The sequence below is a fragment of the Apteryx rowi genome, unplaced genomic scaffold, assembly GCF_003343035.1.
Source record: "Apteryx rowi isolate R43461 unplaced genomic scaffold, aptRow1 scaffold_1148, whole genome shotgun sequence".
NCBI classification, from domain to species: Eukaryota; Metazoa; Chordata; class Aves; order Apterygiformes; family Apterygidae; genus Apteryx; species Apteryx rowi.
In genome coordinates this window covers 70,567-85,299 of record NW_020447362.1, presented here as the reverse complement: position 1 = coordinate 85,299, position 14,733 = coordinate 70,567, and the positions used below count along the sequence as shown (strand labels likewise).

At 38.6% G+C, this 14,733-nt stretch overlaps 1 protein-coding gene across 1 annotated transcript in view; it reads right to left on the bottom strand.

Moving 5' to 3' along the window:
- The window catches only part of LOC112972712 (sister chromatid cohesion protein PDS5 homolog B), a gene marked incomplete at its 3' end in the record, with an annotated part of 63,869 nt that extends 49,162 nt beyond the window's left edge, over positions 1-14,707 (bottom strand). Inside the window, exon 1 of the mRNA XM_026079651.1 lies at positions 14,505-14,707. The remainder of the gene's footprint in view (positions 1-14,504) is intronic.
- Positions 14,708-14,733: the final 26 nt, after the last annotated feature.

The window sequence follows — 14,733 nt, the reverse complement described above, 5'->3', positions numbered from 1 at the left end:
TGCTAGCAGCTTAGTTAAAGGTCTTCTGAAATGAAGAACCATACTGCACAGGCAAAAGTAACACTCTCAGCCAGGGAAGTGATACGAAAGGTACTGGTTTCACTACAGAAGTCTCGCTAATGGTAATCCTTTGAGAGTCAACATATCAAGTAACAAGGCTTGTTTAAATTAGGTAACACTGTATTTTTCAACCCTGTATTAGAAAATATGGCAAAGAGCATTAAGTTTATTAGCATATTCAGTAAACACTTTGTAGAAAATAAAAAGGCATGTAGGCAATAACTGAGAAAGAGGAGATATTTCCATGATGTATGGAGGATTTGGAGGATTCAGGAAGAGAACTGACATGCAAGAATAAACAGCAAAGCACTAAGGCAAGCCATTGGTACCAAGTCAGCATATGTACAGAAAAAAACTTCAAATAACTTATGGAGAATATAGTACTGTTCCTTTCAATTAATTAGGAAACAATCACAGGCAAGTCCCCATTTATGCAGATATTAAGGTTTTTCAAAATTCAGCATTAGAAAGCCTCCCAAAGATTAAGCAAGCATACAGTATTCAGTACTCTATCTCAGCATACAGCTCTCTCCAGTGGCGTTGCAGACATTTGCAGCTTCCACAAGATGTAAAAATGACCTTACTTATAAATTTCCACTCTTTTTAAGATATGTGACTAAAAGCAAAAATGACAAGAATAAAATTTCTGTCTTTCTGCCTTTTAGGAAAGAGCATTTTCACTGAAATACAGGCAGTTTAGAAAAGGGATGAGAAACTACAGAACACAATTCGCTACTGAACCAACCAATAAGCTAAAGGGTAACAAAATTGTCCTGTAATTGTGGGATCTCCATTTTCATACTGCTACCCAAGATTACGTGCGTCAATTGTAGGTATCATGGACAAAGTTTCTTATTTCTGTGCACAGTTGAAGGAAAAGAAATGCCAAGGAGACAAATTAAAAGATTATAGCAAAGGATCCTGACAGAGAAAAAGGCAAAAAAAAAACTGAACAAAGGAATGCTGATAAAGATTTTTTTAATGCATAATTGTTTCATAAAGTGGAAAAGACTGTAGACTGATAAAATATGATGTTGGTAAAATAGACATCTGCAATATAGGTTTTCCCTAATATTTAGCTATCTCATTGCTTTTTAGGTGGTCATATTATTAGTCGAACATACTATGTAAAAGCGTAAAAAGACAAGTGTGTAACAGGCAGAATCTATTACCAGTTCCCAGAATGCTTAATATTGAATGCAAAGTATATGACAACATTACAAAGAAATAACGGTGCAATTGCAAAAAAAATGGTGACAACGCAAAGAAGTACAATACGCAGTTCAAACTGGCTTGAACTTAAATTTGGCTTGACAGGAGCATGACAGTTTTCACATAATATACTTACTAAACATTTACAGTCCTGTACTACAAAATTGTTTTACTGTACAAAAATACATCTCCATAAAGGAACCAAAAAGGAATGCATAAAAGAAGCTGTAAATAGGCAAGTTGTCACTATACTCATAAAATCAGAAATGCAGTTCTTGCTTAAAGCAGTTCAGATAGAGGATTTTGTGAAAAGATAAAAATTTTCTGGAGGGGGGAAGGGGGCAGGAGGGACTGGAGATAAGTTTCATTAAGTCAGAGATAGCCATTACATTTTTGACACTGACCTTTTCACCTTAACATTCAAATGATGAAACTTTTTCACATACTAAAGGTCACTAGCAAACACTATGAAGTTTAACTTCATTAGAAAAGCTGCAAACACTACCTGTTAGATTTCTTGATCACATCCATTAAAAAAGTACATATTTTCAGTTACTTTAGCTTGGACAAACTTGATAAACTTAAGACTGATATAACACATCTAAAGGGTCTTCAGCTGAGTGTTCTTAATAACTCAATCACTTAGGAGAACGAATCCCAGACAAAATAAACTAAACCCGATGTAGCACAAATTGATAGAGCTATCTGAAAAAAAGGCTAGTTTCCCTGTCCTCTGGAGTACAAATGTGAATTTAGACCAGCAGTACTCTTTCATAAATATATTCTGTCCCCCACGAAAATTTGCCCAAAGTCTCAGAAAAGCCACATGATACTCTCTACAGACTCCTAATTTTACTACTAAAATCTACAAAAATTCCATCTCTATTGATTATGTTCATGTTTTTACAGCCTATACCTCAGCATGATTTGAATTAAGTTTAAGAGAGAACACAATCATAAAAAAAAAAAATCTGGTGTCTATAGTAAGGCATGGTCTAAACAAGACTGGAAATGAAACTGCATGTATTGACCTAACTCAAGAGATCAGAATTCTCCCATCCTTCTTGCTAACGTTATGGCTGTAATAAGAACATGAACTCAATTGTTCGAACAGAAGGCTCAAACTAATTGCTACTAAACTGAAACGCCAATGTTCACGTGAAGTCATACTTTCTGAAAATAATACTGACCAGACTGAAGAATAAAACAGAGTAATTTAATTACTACCAAAGGCGCTCTGGGAGAACTATGCAAGACCACAAAGCTTACAAAAGCCCATTATGTCTGCCATTGGTAAATGAAGAAGGCTCATTTCATACACGGCCTTATCTTGACATATGTGCTTTCTTTGCAGATTCATTCCTGCTGCTATGTACATGCAATCTGACAAATACCCATCCAAATATCAAGCTCTTAGATGCAAGGAATGATAAAAAAAGATGTTAAATTATTGATTCAGGACAGGAACAATTATTATTTTGGAGGTAGTTGAGAGCAATATTTGAAGTAACTTTGATTTCCACACATTTTTTTCCATCTTGGTCACGTAGAAGCTACTAGGCATTCGTTTCGCCTTTTCTGATTTTTTCTATAAAGTCCTTTGGGAAAAACTCAGGCAACATATTAATTTTGTAATTCACCAGGCTTCTTTAAGGGATGCTGTCAAAATACAGTACCCTGCCCTTCTGGCCCTGGTGAGAAACTTGACATATTGGTGCTCAGAACACATCTGGCATGCAACATACTTGCAATCTTGTTTATGCCTCCAGAAAAAAATGGACAATATAACTTAGTGGAATTCTCAATATCAGTTGAGATCATAAGCATAAGTATTCTGAATGCCTTTGGCATTTCCCAGCTAGTGAACCAACAGCATATGGATCAGTCCAGGACAATTCTGCTTCCATTCCACAACATGAAACAGTCACACCAGTATTACCCATATAGGTTGGTTCCAAAAAGATAGGAAATGTTCACTACATTCTCTCTGTGCTTTTGAGCTCTACAATATTCAGGTGAGGCAGTGTAATCTGTCCATATGAGCTTCCTGATTAACTACTGCAGCTGGAAGACTGTTCTCAGTGGGAAACAGTACAAAATACGTCTGCTCTTCTGTCAGGCAAAGCACATACACGCATTAGGAAGACCAAAATTATCCTCTATGTCACACTTACCCAGGATATAGGTTATTCACCAGCAAACATGCACATGATGAAACTGAACTTGGCAAACAGCATCACATAAGTATGTAACCCCATAGGACATGGTTTTGCCAACATTTAGATACCATGAATGTTTATGTATAATAGAGAGACATCAACAGTGAATAAATAAATTCTCTATTTTGAAAGGGATAAACTGAAAAAAAGAAGTGATTTGATTTGAAGACCTATATAATTTCAACATGGTGGAGATGGGCAATGTGCATGCCAAAGGCACAAAACTGAACCTCAGATTTCTAAGCTGTTCTTCCCCTTGCTTTGAGGGCAAGGAAAGGTTTCATACTAAACTGAATGAACAATCACTTAGTAAGAGATATAAGAGATAATTGAAGCCCTCAAGGAATGCAAGTTACACCATGAAGACCAGGAAATACAGAACTAAAGTCAGAACTGGAACCAAACTGAGCTAGTCAGTGTAAATAAAAGAGAGAGAATATTACACTTTAACAGCTTTAAAAAAGGAAAATGGTATTATTGCATAAATTAATGCATAAATGTATGGATATAAATGGATAAATGTAATTTAGAAGGGTATCATATTACTCTAGGATAATTTCTATTTGATCAGTCTATGATAAAACAATTTGCATTTTCCTTTCACTGAAAATCATTTATTATCTGAGCTCTGAATTGGAAAGCATAGTTAATACACAGATGGATTAGATCATCATTCAGGAAAATACTAAGACAAGACTAGAAAAATGGAAACATTAAGTATGAAGGCCAAAGCAAGAATTACCACTGTCAGCTCAAAAAAAAAAAAAAAGTTAAAAAAAAAACACCTAAGGATAAGGAAGGCTCATGTATAGATGATCACAGCTAAGAGTATACACTAGTGCTATGCAAACACTGTTCCAGACAAGGCACTTCCAAAAAAATATTAATTTCTAACATGGATTTTAAGGCACTGGCAAGAACTTGCTTGGAATACTAGGTATTGTTGTTGTACTACGTACAACTATCAGCACCTATAATCAAGATAATTCATTCAAAGCAGAAAAGGTGCAGATAAAGTCTATGACATCAGAAGAGCATATCTGCAGAGGAGACAAGAAGAGATGGTCAGAGGGATAAGCTTGAGAAGAGGCAGAATACACTATAAATACCAGAAAAATTGAAAGATCTTTCCAAGTTAAAAAAGAACAGTAGCTCAAAAATAAATAGGAACATTCCAGTCAATGAAGAAAACACTGATAAGACTTCTAGTTTTCAATGTAATGAAGTTTTGGAACAATTTTCTGATCAGTAATTGAAGCAAAATACTCAAATAAACTCAAGGCAAGACAATTTTTTTTCCTTCCTCCAGCACTTGCAAAGGAAGCAGGGTAAGGGGATTATTATTTTCCTTTAAATTAACTGTATTTTAAAAACAGCATAATAATTCTAAAACATAACAATAAGTCTCAGATATGTTGTGTTACTGTTAAAAAGTTAATACTTGTAGTATTTATACAAGGGGAGAAAATAAAACATGCAGGAGTGCCATGGATGCCCCAGGAGGCGGGGAGGAGGGTAAGAGGAAGATGACACAGTGCAGAAGACTACGGACAGACATGAGTTACAAATCAAAATTAGTCCCTGTATTGCCTCTGGGAGAAAACAGCACTTGGAATCATTTTAGTAGTTGATTTATTTGGCAAAAAAAAGTCTTACTGAGCCTTACCGTGAAAGCCTTACAAAAATTGTCAAGAATACTAGCATACTACCACAGAAGAAAAATAGTATTTTATAAAAATTTGGAGATGGATAACAAATACAAAATTATTTAGTAAGAAGCCAGAATTTGTATACAGAAATGGGGTTCCCTCCAATGCCTAACTTTGTATACAGTGATAAAAAAGTTATAAATGCCTAACACCCTATTACAAATGATATAATCAAAAAATTATTACAGAGCAAACAAAGACCAGAATGCCCTAAACCCTGTATCCTAACAAAAATAATGGGCACAGCTGTCATCCTGCAGAGACCGGAGATAAAAGGGAAATCTTAACAGAAATTCTACTAGCCTCATTTATAGGAAAAGTCAACAAACAGAAAGAAAAAATATATATATATGGAAAGGTTTGAATTGTGAGACTCAAAGGAAAGCCTGGGTATTGCACTGCAAAAATAAGATGTCACACTACATAACACTATGTCCAATCCTGATCAATGTGAATTATGAATGAACATTTATATCAGGGTTGCATACAGAAGCTGAGTGCTTCACAAATAGAATTTGTCTACACTGATGGCTCATATCAGTTTAGCTTCTTTTTTTTGAAGCTAACTACAACATTTTTAGTTAAATTTCATGTAAGTCTTTTTCAATCTGTGGTTTGCTGGCATGTACAATAATAGTGTTCCTGAAGACAGAGAAAGAACCAATGACTGGGTTACAAAACACAGATGAATTGAAAACTTACCACAGTCAAGTGACCTAAGTCTTCTAGTGGTGGGTTTTTATGACCATTGGACTAGAAGAAACTACCCAAGTAACTGAGCCCAGTCATCTGCTATCATAAACATACTAGTAAAATCACTTCAATAAAATGAACAAGAGGAAGACTCTTGATGTTTCAATGTCATCTGCAAAGTTTAGCTTACCTTTGACATCTATCTCTATGCTTCTTGACCAACATGTAGCTCTCTCCCAGTGAAAGATCTCTGTTTATGACTATATCTTCTTTTCACCCCTATATAATTATTTATCCCTATGGGGTTGTGTTTTTACCTGGCTTAGGTACAAACAAGACTGCATGAACCTATGCACCACCGGCTAACAGCTATTCCAAGCCTTTTCTACAGAAAATATTTGAACTCTAGTTTGTTTTCCCTTTTGAAATTCATCCTTAAAGATCTACTTATCCTTTTATTTAATATTTTTAACTGGAAGCATTTGAGGTAAGCTAAAGGAAAGCTAATAAAAGATAAGAAGTAATGACAACAATTGCAACTCATCACTTCCATCTTCACTGCACAGTAATAGCCAAGCTCTTTGTGTGGATTACAGCTTAGGTTTGCTTTGATTCAGGCTCAGACCTGTGCTCATATGCAGTAAGGATGCACACCTCATCTTGCTAATAGACACAGGAACACTTTCGAACAACACCTCCCAAGAAGTACAAAAATCTACCCAGAAGAGAAACCTGAAGCATATCAGCATTTAAAACAAACAAACAAACAAAAAGTCAAGACACTAACACCTAAAGGAGGTTGCAGTAGAAAATTCAGTAGAAACTAATCTTTAGCTGTTGTTAAAAAGCTGTGTTTTCATAACAGAAAGGAATAAGCTTTAAAAGTATTAATATAGACAGGGCTGCTTGCATCGTCTATGATTATGAGCACACAATCAAGACATGATAGCTCACAGAGTTTCCACCTATTTCTTATGGCATAGTAACTGTTTATGTACACATTTTAGGTTCTTCTCTCCTGGCTCCCCTGGCTCTTCCTTTCAAATTATAAGGTTAACATAGTCAAGCTTTGAGACTAACAAAAGTTTCCAGCAAATCCTGTTGACAACTGAATCCACCACTAATCTACCCATTTGCTCACAGTTACTGCTCCTTTAGCAGAAAAAGCTGGAATTGTCCACACCTCAAGCTAAATTCTTAGCTCAACAGAAACCTACATTAAACTCAGTCAAAAAGCTCAGTTTAGCATAGAAACAACTGAGGCACTGACACATATGTACTTCTGCCAACTCAGCTGTAGGGACCAACAGGCTTTATCAGACAATTCGAGAAGAAAGTTTAGGCGTTGAGGGGAAGGCATTCAACTGAGAACCAAAGGGGCAGGGGGACACAAATGGTTCAAGAACATCCAGATTGGAAGTCTAAGAATCACCGAGCAAGGTGAGAGAAGAAGTAGGATTTCCTGGGCATTAAAAAATTAGAATCAAAAGCCTGAGTAGGTATCAGGACCAACTAAGCAGAGAAGTCAATAGAGAAGTAGAGAGAGGCCGTAGCAGAAAGGACAGCTACAGGGACAAAAAAAAGAGAAGTACACATCCACAAGAATTCAGTCCTTTCCAGAGCCTGTAATAGAACTGTAATAGAAATTAGAATCATCATATTAACTAGGGAGGAATAACCCCATGCACCAGGACAGGTTGGGGGTTGACCTGCTGGAAAGCAGCTCTGTGGAGAAGGACCTGGGAGTGCTGGTGGACACCAAGTTAAGCATGAGCCAGCAATGTGCCCTTGTGGCCAAGAAGGCCAATGGGATCCTGGGGTGCATCAGGAAGAGTGTTGCCAGCAGGTCGAGGGAGGTGATCCTCCCCCTCTACTCAGCCCTGGTGAGGCCACATCTGGAGTACTGCGTCCAGTTCTGGGCTCCCCAGTACAAGAGGGATGTGGCACTACTGGAGCAAGTCCAGCAAAGGGCTACAAAGATGATTAGGTGACTGGAACATCTCTCTTATGAGGAAAGGCTGAGAGAGCTGGGCCTTTAGCCTGGAGAAGAGAAGGCTGAGAGGAGATCTTATCAACGTGTACAAGTATCTGAAGGGAGGGTGTCGAGAGGATGGGACCAGACTCTTTTCAGTGGTGCCCAGCCACAGGACACAAGGCAACGGGCACAAACTGAAACACAGACAATTCCATCTGAATATGAGGAAAAACTTCTTCACTGTGAGGGTGACAGAGCACTGGAACAGGTTGCCCAGAGAGGTGGTGGAGTCTCCTTCTCTGGAGATATTCAAAACCCGCCTGGATGCGATCCTGTGCAATGTGCTCTAGGTGACCCTGCTTGAGCAGGGGGGTTGGACTAGATGATCTCCAGAGGTCCCTTCCAACCTCAACCATTCTGTGATTCTGTGAATTACATCACTCTTCTACCAATAACGAATATTTGCAAGAATCCACTGAAAAGTGCTCATACCTCATCCCACTTAATGCTGGTTAGCAAAGAGTAATAACTTATTGCTACTAATAGCATTCCATTAATCTAATTAGTAGTAGCTACATGTAGCTAAAGGTTACAATCTAATGACTCACATGAGCACATTCATACAATGAATTTGTTCCCTAAGTTTCCTTAAAAAAAGGAACAGCCAATGTATGTTAAAATGACAGTAAAGTTGCAAAAACAGTTGTTCAGAGTTCAGAAACATCGGAATGAAGATTTCTTATACAATATCAAATATAATAAATACAAATGAGTTGATTTACCTGATCCTTCACCACTTTTTTCCACCACAGGACTTCTGTCTCATTCAACATTAAGAACATGGTCCACTTAAGGAGTAATTACTCAATTTTTCTCCTTGTCATTTAATGCGCATGCCATGTTATACACTATTTAAACCCTGCTCTGACAAGACTTGATTTCCTACTGGGCTTCCACATAGGACTCATAACTATAGTATGTTAGCATGCCATAAAAATTAACTTACTTTCACGTTTCCACGAATTAGGTATTATTCTCATTTCACAGATGACTAACCTGAGTAACAGATTGTAGTTTAAAAAACATTCACCAATTTTGGCTGCAGAATTAGAGAAATGTAGGGCACAACTTTCAAAGCACTCCGTATTATCACACTATGTCTGAAAACAGAGTCTCTGTTCAGCCATGCAAAAGAGAAGTCAGGGTCTAAAGCCTGTCACCCAGGAAATCGGCACACTATTAATGAGCACTCATGAAAAGTTGGTTTAAACAGACTTATCTGGCATTACAATAAACTGACAGAAAGAATGAATTCTAGTATTTCAAAGTGACATTCAATCACCCAAATCATAAGATATGATTTTCCTTCCCACAGTTCCCTGTCAATTCATTTCATGTTTTCCAGCTTTTGGAGCTTATGACAACCATCTTCGATACGCAGCTCTAATTCCTAAATAAAACAAGATGAAAAAGTTTTCTATAAATTATAAGTAAAGACTAGCCTAACATATACACAGGAGGAGGAATGGAATGAATTAAAACAATGTTTCCTAATTTTTAAGAGAATTAGCAATTTGTGTAGTTTCAATGCTTTTTTTTTTTTTAATGTAATACACAAGAGGATGGAGGAAATGACCCATTAAGAAATAAAAAGTTACTATAAAGTTACTCTTTTATAACACTGTAAGAAAGCCCTGATGGAGAGTTAACTACAAGCAACATTTGTAACTCAGGGAAGACATTCAAAGACAAATCTCACAGCTGTTAATACCCTCAATTACAAAAATGCTTCCCAGAATTATGTACTGCTTAATTTCCACTGGACAAATGGAAGGGAAACATCTCCTGTTTGCTATCTCTCTGAAAAACTCCATCACAGATATTAAGAATGCATCACTGAGCTTCTATACTTTCTTCCATTTCCAAAAACCAGGAAGAGACTATATCTTTTGTAGCATCACTTTGTTTCCATGCACAGGAAATCATATTGAACTATGTACAATGCTTCATACTGAACTGTCAAACAACAAAATAAGTATCATATTTAACAGTAAACCATCTGTTATCCCCATACATTTTCCCCTGACATACAAACTTTTTCAAATTTTAAGTATCTGTAGAAAAAAAATCCATAAGGATAATAAAAATAAGAAGGTTTCCACAAAGTAATCTGCCCACTTTTCATAACAAAACAGAATCAAGAAGAGTTGTTAATGATCAAGAACAGAATCCTAACCGATGCACTACCAAAGACTTCCTAGAGATCTGATTGCCTTCACTGAAAACATACACCCATCTAGCAAAGCAGTACTAATTGAAGTGAATAGTCAAATTCAAGGTGAATCAAAGTTTACATAAGGAAAGTTTCCATGTAGACTTTTTTAAGTCTTCCTCATGACTAATATGCTTACACTCAGAGTGGATTACAGTTAAAGGTTTTTGGTTTTTTAAATAAAGTGTTTTTTTTCCCCTCTATGTAAAACTTTCAGAAGGCCGATTCTTGATGCTGAATTGAACTACAATGTGGATACACTGGGGATGTCTCAGAGAGAACCAGGGGCTGCTCTGAAAGAAGCTGTGGACAACCAATGGGTATCTTCACACAAAAGCTGTAAAACCTCACTCAACAGTTACTTTCTAAATGATTAACACTTATGCTTTAGCTGAATGATGATAACCTAGTCTTCCTTAAAACTGTAGTTTAGGTGACAGTACTATGAGAGCAATTAAGATAATAACATTTTTGACTGCTGTTTCTTTTTTTCATTAAGAAACGTGTAAATGGTGCATCTAATTTAGACAGAAGAAACATCTACTAGGATTTCTAATTAAGCCAGATAAAAAGTACACAGAGTTAGGATGGACTAGAATCAATTCCAAAGGAACAGGGCCTAAATCAGAAAGCCCCAGATGGGGTCCCGATCTCTGGTTAGGTACCACCATATAAATGGTGACAGACACAAGATGATTTGTACAAACACATCCATCTGTTCCCAGTGAGGTATGGCTTCTCCTTTCTTAAAATTAACTTTTCCAGCATATTAGTAACAAAGTTGTCATCAGCTGAAATAACAGAGCCGAAGATCACTCAATATAAAACAAGAACAATACTGTAGAATGTTTTCCATTGTTGGAATAGAATGCAAAAGAGTAAATTCCATAGATAGGAACAAAATAATAATGGATTTAATCTTCAGAATCTACTTCAAGGACTATATATTTTCTCACATTTTGGAGATGGTTAAAAAGCCATATAGGCAGAGAAGTAGGGACAGATAGAAATAACCTTTTAAAATTATTGAAGCATTATTTTGTTTTTAAAAATCAAAATGTTAAAATATTAGTCACATTTCATGGAATTGTTTCAAGTTAGACACATTACAGTAATTACTCATATAAATACTTTTATTTTTATTGTAGAATCCAAAATGTTCCAAAGAGGTTTTGGAATAAGCCACTAACTTACTAAAATAACAAGGTTTATTTTCATTCATACATTGTATTTCTATTAATATACTCTACGTGAAGAATATATTCTGATAAATATCAAAACTAAACAGAAAAGAATCAAATTTTTAAGCAGCTACATTCAACTAAAAAACCTCACCAATGGAAGAGCAACTGGTATGTTATTATCAAAATACACGTACAGTTTTAATTTTAGATATTCAGCCTCTGAGGAAGAGTTTTTTTAAAGCATATATTTTGCAATTCTTCAAAGTCTGCACACGATTCCTTCCAGGATCTTCAAAGCTGTTCCAATATAGTCCAGATGATACTACAAATCAGGGTAAATCAACATGAATACTTTCCCACCAAGGATGATCACATTGCCTAACACCCTTTAAAAAAAAAAAAAAAAAAAAAAGCAATGAGTTTCCTCAGTGTTTCCTTACCAGCTAGTTCCAAAACTGACTGAAAGCCTTCAAGGTTCTCTCAGTCTCTCCAAAGTTTATTTCAGGTTACAATAGTGAGATTCTGTGTTCAGGGTACAAACACCACTACTTTAGAAACTTATTGAAAGAAGTACGATACACAATCTTACCACTTGTCAGTACCAGACACCAGATCTACCTTTTTGTTCTAATAAGGAAGCTTCCTGAAGAGAGAGAGAGAGAGAGAGAGAGAGAGAGAGAAAAAAAAAAAAAAAAACTATATCAAGAAAGCAGAAGGTATGCATTTGGGCTAAATAATACTAAAGAAGGATGGGGAAAGGGACATTAGAACTTGTTATTTTTCCCTACCATTTTCAATCCTTTCCTCCATTTCCTACTTGACACATTTTTATCATTCATCTTCACGTTTTCTTATACCCTGCTCCCCTGAAAATTCTCCTTGTGCAACAAGTAGCCTGTATCATCTCTTCCAAACTTAGCCTTAAAGAAAACATTTACTCCAAAAACCTATAAATGATGATCCATTACTAAATGACTCCTACATGACCATACAACCTTTTACTCTTCTGCATGAACCCAAATTATGTGAATGAAGAAAGAACCAGAGAGAATAAAGAAAAAACATAACCCAAGATCCTGATAGAGCGATGTATCCCAACAGAAAAAGCACCTCTTTTGATCTATGGAAGGTAGCATAGCCTCCTGTTCTACAGCCAAAAATGGATAATGCCCGAGGTCATGTCCATATTTTTTTACTGTACTCTTTCCAAATGCTATCAACTACTGGTGTTTCTTTTATTTTTAATTACAGCTTAATAATGATTTAGCTGACTTGCTCAATTTAAATCTAAGTAAGCTTGCTAGACACATTCAAAAAGCAGTATTTACATGGCAAACAAGATAAAAAGATTTTAGCATACAAATGTTACATATGTATGTTTTTCCATTTGAGTTTGATTTACTTAAATTGTAGTTTAGTTTCCGCTGAAACAGTTATCCAGTCTGTCCAATAAGTAGTAAAGCGAATGCAAGAGACACATAGGCAATTATAGTTGTACAATAAGAACTAAAAAAAGCCAAAAACCAAAACACACCCTCACCATAACAAAGTACAGCCTTACTTCAAACACAAACACAAGATGTCACGCAAGCACTAAACTACTTTCTCCACTAGTGCGCACTTTCAGATGTAGGTGATGAACATGATACACACACCTCAGTTAAACTATCTTTATCTGATTGTCTGTCACTCTCAGTTTTCTTTTAGAGTAGTCTGAGCATAAGGTAAATTCAGCTGTTTCATGTCTTTTTGAGGTATTACTTTGTACAAGCACATACAATATTTACAGCATATCTATATTACATACAGGATGTGCTGAGGAGAATCTCTATCAGCTAAAAGCAGAATAATTCCACTGGTTTGGAAGGAAAAAACCTGAAGGAATGCACATCATCTTACCTCCCTCCTAAAACATGGGATTTGATACCCATTTTTAACTATACAGCCACTCAATTTTTAAACATTCCATCTATGCCATTGCCAGCAAAGAGAAGTCAATTACAGCTAAAGCACTTACCCATCAAACACAAAACAAAGACCAACATGAAAACACTTCAGCAGTTGCGTTAGATCAGAAAACAGAATGCCTAACAAAATAATCACGGTTCTCTGTAAGCAACCGTTCACGAGTCAAACATGCAAGTCAGAATAAGGCTTGCACAACAAAACCCAGCTCTGTAGGAGCTGGTCTGCTGCAGTTTAATTTTCCAGGATTGTTCACCATCATTAATTGTTGATTTGTTTTGAAGAACAGATAGTGATTTATTTGCAGCGGGATGAAGTTACAGACCTAGATTCCTGACCAGAGGCTCTCAACGTAAACAATACATAACCTATAAATTAACCACCCTCCATCTGGCAATTCAGATGTAAAATTCATAGTTTTTCATCTAACAGGCAGCCCCTACTCCCTCCCGCCCCTTCGCGAGTGCTTTCTAACAGAGCCTGATGCAAAGAAAAAGAAAAAAAAGAAAAGAAAAAAACGCCCAGCCTGAAAGAAACGGGCTCGCAGCAAGTAGGGACCCACCGAACCGAGGTCCTCCCGGCCGAGGATCACTGCTAAGTGCAGAGTGGGGAGAGAACGAAAACCGGCGGGAGGTCCTCGGCCAAGCCCGGGCAGCGGCGCGGGGCGGCGGGAGCCCGGGGTGCAGCCCGAGCGGGGCTAGGCCGGCTGCACGGGGCAGGGAGGGGACACCCACGGGAGCCGCAAGCACCAGCGCTGGAGAACAGCCTCCCTCCCCCCGCCCGCCAGGAGCCACCAGAGCTGAGCGCGCGACGCCGCCCGCCGGGCAGCCGCGAGCGCCCCGGCCACCGGGCAGGGGGGGAAAGGGGTGACCCCAGGCCCGGCGCCGAGCGAGGGGCACAGCACACCCCGGCCAAGGTCACCCCCTCGCGGGGCCCCGCCGCGCCCGCCCAGGGGGGCGGCAAATTTAATTTGCGACGCCGGCCCCGGGAAAGGGGGAGGGGAGCRGCCCCGCGAAGGGGCATGGGGGATGGGAGGGGGCTCGGCTCCCGGGCCACGGGGAGCGCTCCTTCCTCCCCCCCGCGCTTCTCCTCTTCCTCAAGCGCTGGCCGCGGAGCTCGGTCCGAGCTGGCGCCCGCCGCTGCCGCCGGGGAGAAAGGAAAACGGAGTGGTGGACGGGGCGGGGGTGACCGTGGCCGAGGTGCCGGGCTCCTTACCCCGCCGCAGCCGCCTCTCCTCGCTGGCCCCAGGCGGGTCCGCTCCGCGCCGCCGCTGCTCTGGGCTCGGAGAGGAGCTGCCGCCGTAGCCGCAGCCAATCGCCTCTAACCCCCTCCCCTTCCGCAGCTCGCCCCGGTCCCCCTGTCGGCTTCAAAATGGCGCCAACTTGTCTCCGGCTGCTCCAATGGAACCGCCGAGGGAAGCGAGCGAGGCCAGAGCGGGGCAGCA